Genomic DNA, 8,820 nt, shown 5'->3' with positions numbered 1-8,820 from the left:
TTGGGTTCGGGCACTTTCACCCTCTCTCTTTTCTCTCTCGCCACTCTCCCTTCTCGCAGCTCAGCTCCAGCCGCACCGCCGCCTCGCGCTGCACGTGGCCGGGACCCACACGGGCGCTACCCGGACTAGGGCCGGCACCGGCACCTCACGTGGTTTTTTAAAGACACCTGAAGGCTTGCAGGGCCACGCAGCCGTCACACAGCTCGGGAAAGTAAAGACGCCCTTCCCCAGGCCATTGGGAGGGGCAACACCTCACCTGCAACGGGAAGCGAATTGGAAAGGAGACCACCCTGCCCGAGCACCGGACCCCCCCCGCTGTGGCTTCCCTGTGACAGAGAAGCCTCGGAAGAAGAGCCGGCCTGCCAGGGGCCCTCTCTGACGCCACCCGAAAAGCCACATCGATCAGGCACGGCTCTGGGAAGGAGCTGCGCGAACAGCGACCAGGGCCCCACGGCCACGGTCCTGGGACAACGGTGACAGCCGCCCAGCCCACCTGCGGATCGGATTGCTCGGGGCAGCAGAGGAGCGCGGGGGGTGCCGCCACCCGTCCGTGGTGAACAACGGCTTCCCTTTCGGCTAGGCAACGGCGGGACTGGACTGGCCCCTGCCGGGCCAGGAGGGGATTCAGCGGCCCTCCCACCCCTTCCAGCCCAGGGAAACCGGCCGAGCGTGCGAGAAAAAGTTCCACCAACTTGGCGCCACGGGCCACCGGCTTTCACCTGGCCTTGTGGCGGTCAGCTTTCCCTTCTGGAAAAAAAAGCCGGGGGATGGCATGACAGAAAAGGCACACGGAGGCGCCTTCGCAACGACCTGTGCCAGCCACGGGGGCCGCGGGGCCGGGGGCCGAGGTTCGCGCCTCACTGCCTCCCCACGACGGACCCACCGGCATCCCGCTCACGCCTTTGTCACAACGCTTCTCGGTGCCGCGGCTTAGGGCCACGAGAGAAAAATAAAAAGGCCCGCGGAGGCCTGGCGGGCGCCCCCCAACTCCGCCCACCTCAACAAAAAGCAACAGACCCGGCGCAGCAAACCCGGCCCCGCCCAGCATAAGCAGCTCAGTCGATCCGGCCACGACCGAGGTAGGCGAGGCGCCGCCGCCTCGCCCAGGACCAGTCCGGGGGGGTTCTCCATCGGGTGCCGGGCCTGTAAAAAAAAAAAAAAAAACTAGGCCAAAAAATTCTGCCCGCCACAACACGGGTCCCCGGCTTAAGGCCGAGGAAGGGCGACGGCTTCAACCACGCGGGCCGGGGACCACCGCCGCTGCCGAGGCAGACCCACGGGCCCAAAACAACAGCAAATGATTCTGGAGCAGAGGCATTGCTGGGAGAAAACTCTCCCCGGCTCTGTCTGGGCAATCCTTAACCAGTGTCTTACATGGCTCTTGCTGCCAATTTCTTGCTCAACAGTGTGATAGATGAATCTCATTCGTGCTAACACTTGTAACTATATTTTAAATATTTTAGAAAATATTTGTTAAAAAGTAAGAGAGGAAAAGGATATGGAATTAGTGTCACAAAACAGACGTTTTCAGATGTTCATGAGAAAACAGGATGCAGGATGTAGTTTGAGATAAGTCACATCCCAAAAGGCAATAGGCCTCAGGATAATTAAAGAATCGGCCTTGACATGGACAACATTGGGATGATTCCAGGTATGTATGAAATAATAAGGCTTCTTTTTGGAATATAATGCTGGCTTCTATAGCACAAGATTTGGGGTGCATGTGCAGCTTGTGGGCTTGTTCAAAGGACAGTGATGATGAGCAGAAGCCTTCGTGGGAAGCGACCACCAAAACCAAAAGACCCCTTAGAAGCAAGCAGAGCATGCAATGTGCAGTACAGTGACATAGATTTCAAGAATCAAAAATAGGAGGCGACTGACAGAAAATTAGTGATGAATATGTATTAGCATCCAGTCTAGAAGTTGTGTTTGGATTCTTTATCTTTTGAATGGGAGGCAGGGTGAGAAAACCCCCCTGGATCCTGACTGGTTTTGCTTATGCTTTATCCAAACCACTGCCAAATTATTTTGTATCTGCTTGATTCTATTTGATTGCATGATTTCATATGAAATTGCTGCTCAATTAAAATTGCTGCTAGATTCTAACGTTGGTTTATTAAATTAGACATATAGGGACCTCCTTCATAACAACAGCCCACCTCAGTCACCTACCTGTTGGGACTGTGCTTTCTACTGAGCCAGTCCTGCCAGAAAAGCAGCTTTAAACACACCTCCAAGAAGGCACTGATCCAGATAAAGCACATCCATTCCCCTCTGCCCAGGGCCAGTCCCCTGTACATCTGGCAGCCTGCAAAATCTAACACCCCCTCAGGCTCCAACACATTGTTCCAGCCCAAAGCACAAAGGCAATTTGTTTTGTTAAAGCTGAAGTCATTCCTGCAGGTCCTCGGCCTTCCAAGGCCAACGCTGCCGCTCCAGAGGGAATCCTGTGACTCCGAGCATTTGATGGTGACCACACCAAAGCAAGAGGTGGCTCCTTCAGCAGGAGAATGGAACATGGCAATGCTGTGCCTTTGTGTCCCCAGCCTTCCTCCCATTGTTTCAGCAATGGCAGCTACACTTAGGCAGCTTCAGCAGAGCTGATTTGTGTTGGCTGAGTGCAGATCAGGACTCCCAGCCCACCTCTAACAGCAGCTTGCAATGACAACAGCACCTGCACACTCAGGTATTTTGCTGGAGGCAAGCCTGTCACAAGCACACACCCTCTTCCAACTTCCCATCAAACAGAAAGGAGAAGAGCAGGAAAAGGCTACCTTTGGACCAGTCTTCCCCAGGTCTACACATGGGCCAATTCTGGGTAGAAAACTCCCACCAGTGCTGGCCTTCTTCTTCATGTTGAGAAACTTCTCCCACAGGAACTTAGAGGGAAGCAGCTGAAAGGCAAAAATAAACCAGCTAGAGCCTCAGAGTTGGGCTTCTTCACAAAGGCTTTTCTTGAACAAGTGGCACTGGTGAACAATTTGTGATCACATTGTCCAGGACAGTCCTGGAAGCCCTGGAAGTTGCTTGCTGAAATACTCAGCACCAATAAATTAACAATACAGAGTGCAATACATATACTCCAACCACATGCCTCTGTCCCATCAGCTTCTCCGTGATTGCATGTGACATGGTTGGGGATTGCTGCTCTTTGGGCATTTCTTTCTTCTTTAGGTTCATTGGATTGAGGCAGTGACCTTTTCAAAGAATGGGCAGGAGCTCTCAGAATTGCCCTGACTCCATCCCTGTACAGCACTGAGAACTCACAGCAAGGAGATAGCACTGCTGGGTGAGTCCAAGAGAGGCAAAAAAAGGAACGCTGCACCAAGAGTGAGGAGCACAGGAATGTGTCCAAGTTGTAGTTCTCTCTGTTAATTAGCATTTGTTTTCTCTCTCTGGGCTCACAGACCCCTGCAGAGAAGAAAACAAAGGGATCTCCTGGACAGAGCCTCAGCAGTGGGGCATCTTCAGTCAAGTGAGCTCCAGACACCAAGGGACATTTGTGGCCCTGGCTCCAGAGAGCAGGTAAGAACTGTACAGCCCTCAAGATTCCTACCAATCCAGAGCTTTCAAGAGAAGCCAACTCCTTTGGGAGAGATACCATCAACACATGGTAAACCAAAATCAGGGGACAATTCCCAGCACAGGAAGATTTCCACCATCCTGAAGAACAAAGGTGGGATGGTGTTCACAGGGGTCTTACGATGAGGGAAGAGACGAGGATCTGACTCCATGTTTCAGCAAGCTTAATTTATTATTTTGTGATATATATTATATTAAAACTACACTAAAAGAATAGAAGAAAGGATTTCATCAGAGGGCTAGCTAAGAATAGAAGAGGAAGGAATGATAACAAAGGCTTCTGGCCTGGACTCTCTGTCTGAGCCAGCTGGGCTGTGATTGGCCATTAATTACAAACATCCAACATGGGCCAATCAAAGATCCACCTGTTGCATTCCACAGCAGCAGATAATCATTGTTTACATTTTGTTCCTGAGGCTTCTCAGCTGGAAAAATCCTAAGGAAAGGACTTTTCATAAAAGATATCTGGGACACAAAGGTGCTAAGACATTTTCTTCTGGACGTGCTGCAGCAGATAACTTGCTTTGCTGTACACTGTGTCTGCAGGGCTGGATCCGTGCCCACACAGGAGCTGGGAGAGAACAGCTGCTTTGGAAGCTCTTCCAGCTGGGACCAGCCCTCTCTCACAGGGCTTTGGGCAGAGTCTGAGCTTCCCCCCCAACATGCTCAGGTGCCCAAGGGCAGCTTGGTCTTGACACCAGCAGGGGGCTATTTACAAATCACAAACAGGACAGGGCTGCTGTGGAACTGCCTTGAGCTGTTTTATTTTCCAGCATCACTCTCATTACATGGTTATGACAATGGGAAGATGCCACCAGCTCACATCCCAGGCGGCAGACCAAGAACTTAATGTTACAACTTCCTTTATAAGTTTCTTGACCAATCACACCAAGCAAAAGCACATTGACAGTAGTTCTATCCAACCACTATAAGCACACGTACCTTTGGTTAAAACAATGCTTGCTTATTTTGAATACAATACCTGCTTGTGAGCCTCAAAGCACAATGCACAAAGCTCCATTATTAAGCTTTAACCCTCCTAATATCTTGCTAGATAAACTTTTCTGTAGCTTAGAGAGTTATTCTAGACAAGCATTAATACACAGACCGTTGTTCTATTTGTCCTTGCTTTTCTACTTGTAAAATAATTTTTCTGCTGACCTATCTCATGGCAGCTGCTTAGCTCTAATCACAGTTCTACTGTAACTGAGGCTGCCTTTTGCAGCTTTCCCAAAACCCACTGGTTTTGTACATTCCCACAATTCCCCGTCTCTGTTTATCTCAAAAGAAACCTTCATAATTGTGTTGTTTATTACTTGTGTTTCCTAGCCTTACTAGAATATTTCTGCTTATTACCTACTTAAAGCATTTTCTTGCTTGCACTAAAGCAGGGGCAGGGAGAGCAGGGACACCAGGGCAGTTTGCAGCCTTAACACAGCCCAGTGGGTACTTACAGTGAAAGATGTCAGTCTTTCCCTGGACAAAAGACGAGGTGTCGAGGTCTTCTTTGGGAATCCAGAAGCCATTTTGAAGTCAGGATCTCCCAGATGAGTGACAATGCCTCAACAAAACTGGAAGAAGCAACAATGGAACTCTGAAAATCCAGAACCCAATTCATGGCAGATTCAAGGCATATACTGGTGCTAAAAATTTCCTATGATTTGAAAGTAGCTAAGTGCTTGTTTGGTGTAAGTAGCTAGTATGTTAGGCCTCTAGTTGGACTTTATTTGAACTGTAGGGCTGCCTTGTACAATTCAAAGATGGATCATACTGAAACCTGGAGCTAAAAATCTGAACATTAGCAATAGTTAGAACAGATAAAGCTGCAGTTTAAGTATTACTTTAAAATAGCTAGAGTGGACATCCTCTTCTTTTGGCTAAAGCACCCCTGCTCTCTCAGCTGCTCCTCACAGGACTTGGGAGAGACTGGAATGTTATGGCTAATGGCTTAAAACTTGTTAGAAAGGACTTTCTGCCCATTGGGACAAAACTGTATAAAGAGGCTGCGACCACCCAACCCCACCCTTCCCTGAAAATGCCTCTGGACTGGAACTTGGCACTGTGAGTTAAGCTGCCAAAGGGAACTTGAGACAAGACAAAGGTGACACTATTGTCCCATTAGCTCAGGGCTGGGGAGAAGTAAACAAGGCTGCAGAGAAAAACCTATCCACAACAAAGCCAAACCCAGCAGCTGTCCTGAAAATCAGCTCTGTCTGGCTTCAAGGTGGGCAAGTCATAGCCACAGACTCGTCTGCTGAGGCCAGGTTTGCACACAAATCAAAGACCTCCACAGTGCCCCCAGACCCATTCCTGAGGCCTTGCACCAGACGACTGCAGGGCACGCAAAGTAACATAACAGATCTGAAAATCCAGAAGCCAATTGATGGCAGACTCAAAGGACAGACAGATGCTAAAGATTTTATATTATTTCAAAGTAGCAATAGACTGAGACCAACTTGCCCCACCCCAGGGAGGCACCTGGGAGGTCCCACCTTGCCCAAATCTGCAGGAATCCATTGGAGTCTTACGTTTTGCGAGACCTCACCACAGAGAAGACCAGAAGAGGATTTTATGGTATGCCAATGGGATCCATGGAATGGTGATGTTTTTCACTTCATCTGTCTCTGTCACTCTCCTTCTTCCAAACCCCCCATCCCCCCCCCCCCCCCCGCCACCCCCCTGCTTCTTTTTCTTTTCCTTTCTCTCTCTCTTCCTCCTATTTACTGTTACATAAAATCCAGACTATTGATTTTGGCATATGGTCTCGTTTGCACCTCAATTCACAGGCCTCTCTCTAATAATTGTAATAACCAGATGATAACAACCCACTGAAACTTGATGAAACTTCAACAGACCTCATTCACCTTTCAGCACTTTAAGCAACCACTAGACGGGAAAAAAAAGTATAGACCAGTACATTTAGAAAATGTTGCATTCCTTCAGTGCAAAAAAAAAAGCACAAACAGTAGAGCATATATTGTTCATCCACTCAGCTGTGCATTGTGGTGGTGTTCACAGGGGTCTTAGGATGAGGGAAGAGATGAGGATCTGACTCTTGATTTATTATTTTATGATATATAGTCTATTAAAATTATACTAAAAGAATAGAAGAAAAGATTTTATCAGAAGGCTAGCTAAGAATAGAAAAAGGAAGAATGAATAACAAAAGCTTGTGTCTCAGACAGAGAGTCCAAGCCAGCTGACTGTGAGTGGCCATTAATTAGAAACAACTCTAGGAGACCAATCACAGATGCACCTGTTGCATTCCACAGCAACAGATAACCATTGTTTACATTTTGTTCCTGAGCTCTCTCAGCTTCTCAGGAGAAAAAACCCAAAGGAAAGGATTTTTCATAAAACATGTCAGTGACAGTGCAGACCACTGAACTGCTGCACCAGAAGACGGGCATTATCCCATCCTGTATTTCCCTTTGGTATTCTCTCTCAGAGTGCAGATGAGACAAAACCAAAAAGTTCACCTTGAGTCAATCTTTATCTCCAAAGGAAATTCAGGAACTTTCTGCAGAGGCCAATGCTCTGCACGCTGATGAACTCCTTGCAGAGGCCAATGCTCTGCACGCTCAGGAACTTTGCAGAGGCCAATGCTCCGCGAACAATTCCCCTGGCGAATCGCCCGGTGAAGCCGCCTGCAGGAGCCCAGGCTGCGCACAAGCAGCCAGGGCCGCGTTCTCAGGCAACTGAGGCCGGGCCGCTGTCACAGACGCTGCCGCCGCGTTCGTGGTTTCCAGGCGGCCGCGGAACCCGGCAGCCGCCGCCCTTTCCCGGATCCTGCCCCTCCCGGCCCCGCACGCCCCCCAAGATGCTGCCGGGGCTCGGGGGCTTCGTCTGCCTGGGCTGGGGCTCGGCCTCCCCTGCGGGACAAGGTGTGGGGGGGGTCCCCGGGGGTCGTGTCCCCCCGGGAGCGTGTGCGAGTCCCCCATGTCCCCCCCAAGCTGGGGTCACCCCCTTTTCTCTGCCCAGAGCTCCTGAGCCAGCTCCTGCTGCCCCCTGGGAGGGGCTTTGGGGAGCCCCCCGGGGACCCCCTTGAATGCCCATTCCTGGGCACTGGGACCCTTCGCATCTCCTTCCCCTGCTGCAGGACCCCCTGCACCCCCTTATCCTGCCCCGACACCCCCTGCACCCCCTTTCCCGGGTATCCTCCTCTCCCGGCCCCTGGATCCCCCGTTTCCATGAGCCCGGGGACCCCCGGACGCCATTCCCCGCCAGCCCGGGGCACCTCAGCCCCAGGCCTTCCTCTGCCCGGCGAGCGGTGACGTCACTGCAGACTCGGGCCGCCATTGGCCAGCAGCAAAGAGCGGCGCCAATGGCGGGGCCGGAGGCGGCTCAGGGGCCGTGAGGAGCCTTGAGCTGTGAGGGGCCATGAGGGGCCATGAAGGGCCGTGAGGTGTCACTCTTGCGCCCAGAATGACACAGGAACAGGTAGGAGGCAGTATTGCAGAAAGACTAAAAGAAGGTTTAATTCAAGAGAACCGTGCGGTTTTTATAGAGTCATACGATATATTCTGTTTGATTGGCTCGTTAACAAAAACATTCTTTAGACACCGTCCTTGAGAAGAAGAGAAAGATGAAGCAGAAGAGCACCACCTGCAGATTGTTTATACTGAAGTTCTCACATTCTTACAACTTGCTAATAATTCTCACAAGCTGCTGTGAGAAACTTGCTGTTTCTCTCTCTCTGTGCCATGGCATCCACAGTGAGGGGCTGTGAGGGGTCTTGGGCAACTGTGAGGGAGCCATGAGGGGCCTGTGAGGGACCATGGGGAACTGTGTGGTGTTATCTTTTTATACTAAAAACTACGTGTACACTATTTACAATAATTTCTCAATACTTATCACCTATGTTAGACAGTGAGTTTTTACTCTAATCCAAAAATGCCAACATCACTTAAAAGATGGAGGGAGGGAGGGAGGGAGGAAGGAAGGAAGGCAGGAAGGAAGGCAGGAAGGCAGGAAGGAAGGCAGGAAGGCAGGAAGGCAGGAAGGAAGGAAGGAAGGAAGGAAGGAAGGAAGGAAGGAAGGAAGGAAGGAAGGAAGGAAGGAAGGAAGGAAGGAAGGAAGGAAGGAAGGAAGGAAGGAAGGAAGGAAGGGTGATAAATGAATTCACTGGATTCAAGGATCATACAATTATAAATTTATTATTATTATTATGCAAGCAAGAAGAAGCAAAGTTCAGCACTGGGCAGCCGGGAGTCTCCGCTCCTCTAGGCTCGCACCGTT

This window comes from Agelaius phoeniceus, chromosome 7, assembly GCF_051311805.1.
Source record: "Agelaius phoeniceus isolate bAgePho1 chromosome 7, bAgePho1.hap1, whole genome shotgun sequence".
Taxonomy (NCBI): Eukaryota; Metazoa; Chordata; class Aves; order Passeriformes; family Icteridae; genus Agelaius; species Agelaius phoeniceus.
The sequence above is the reverse complement of the archived record's forward strand: the minus strand, read 5'-3'. Positions refer to the sequence as shown.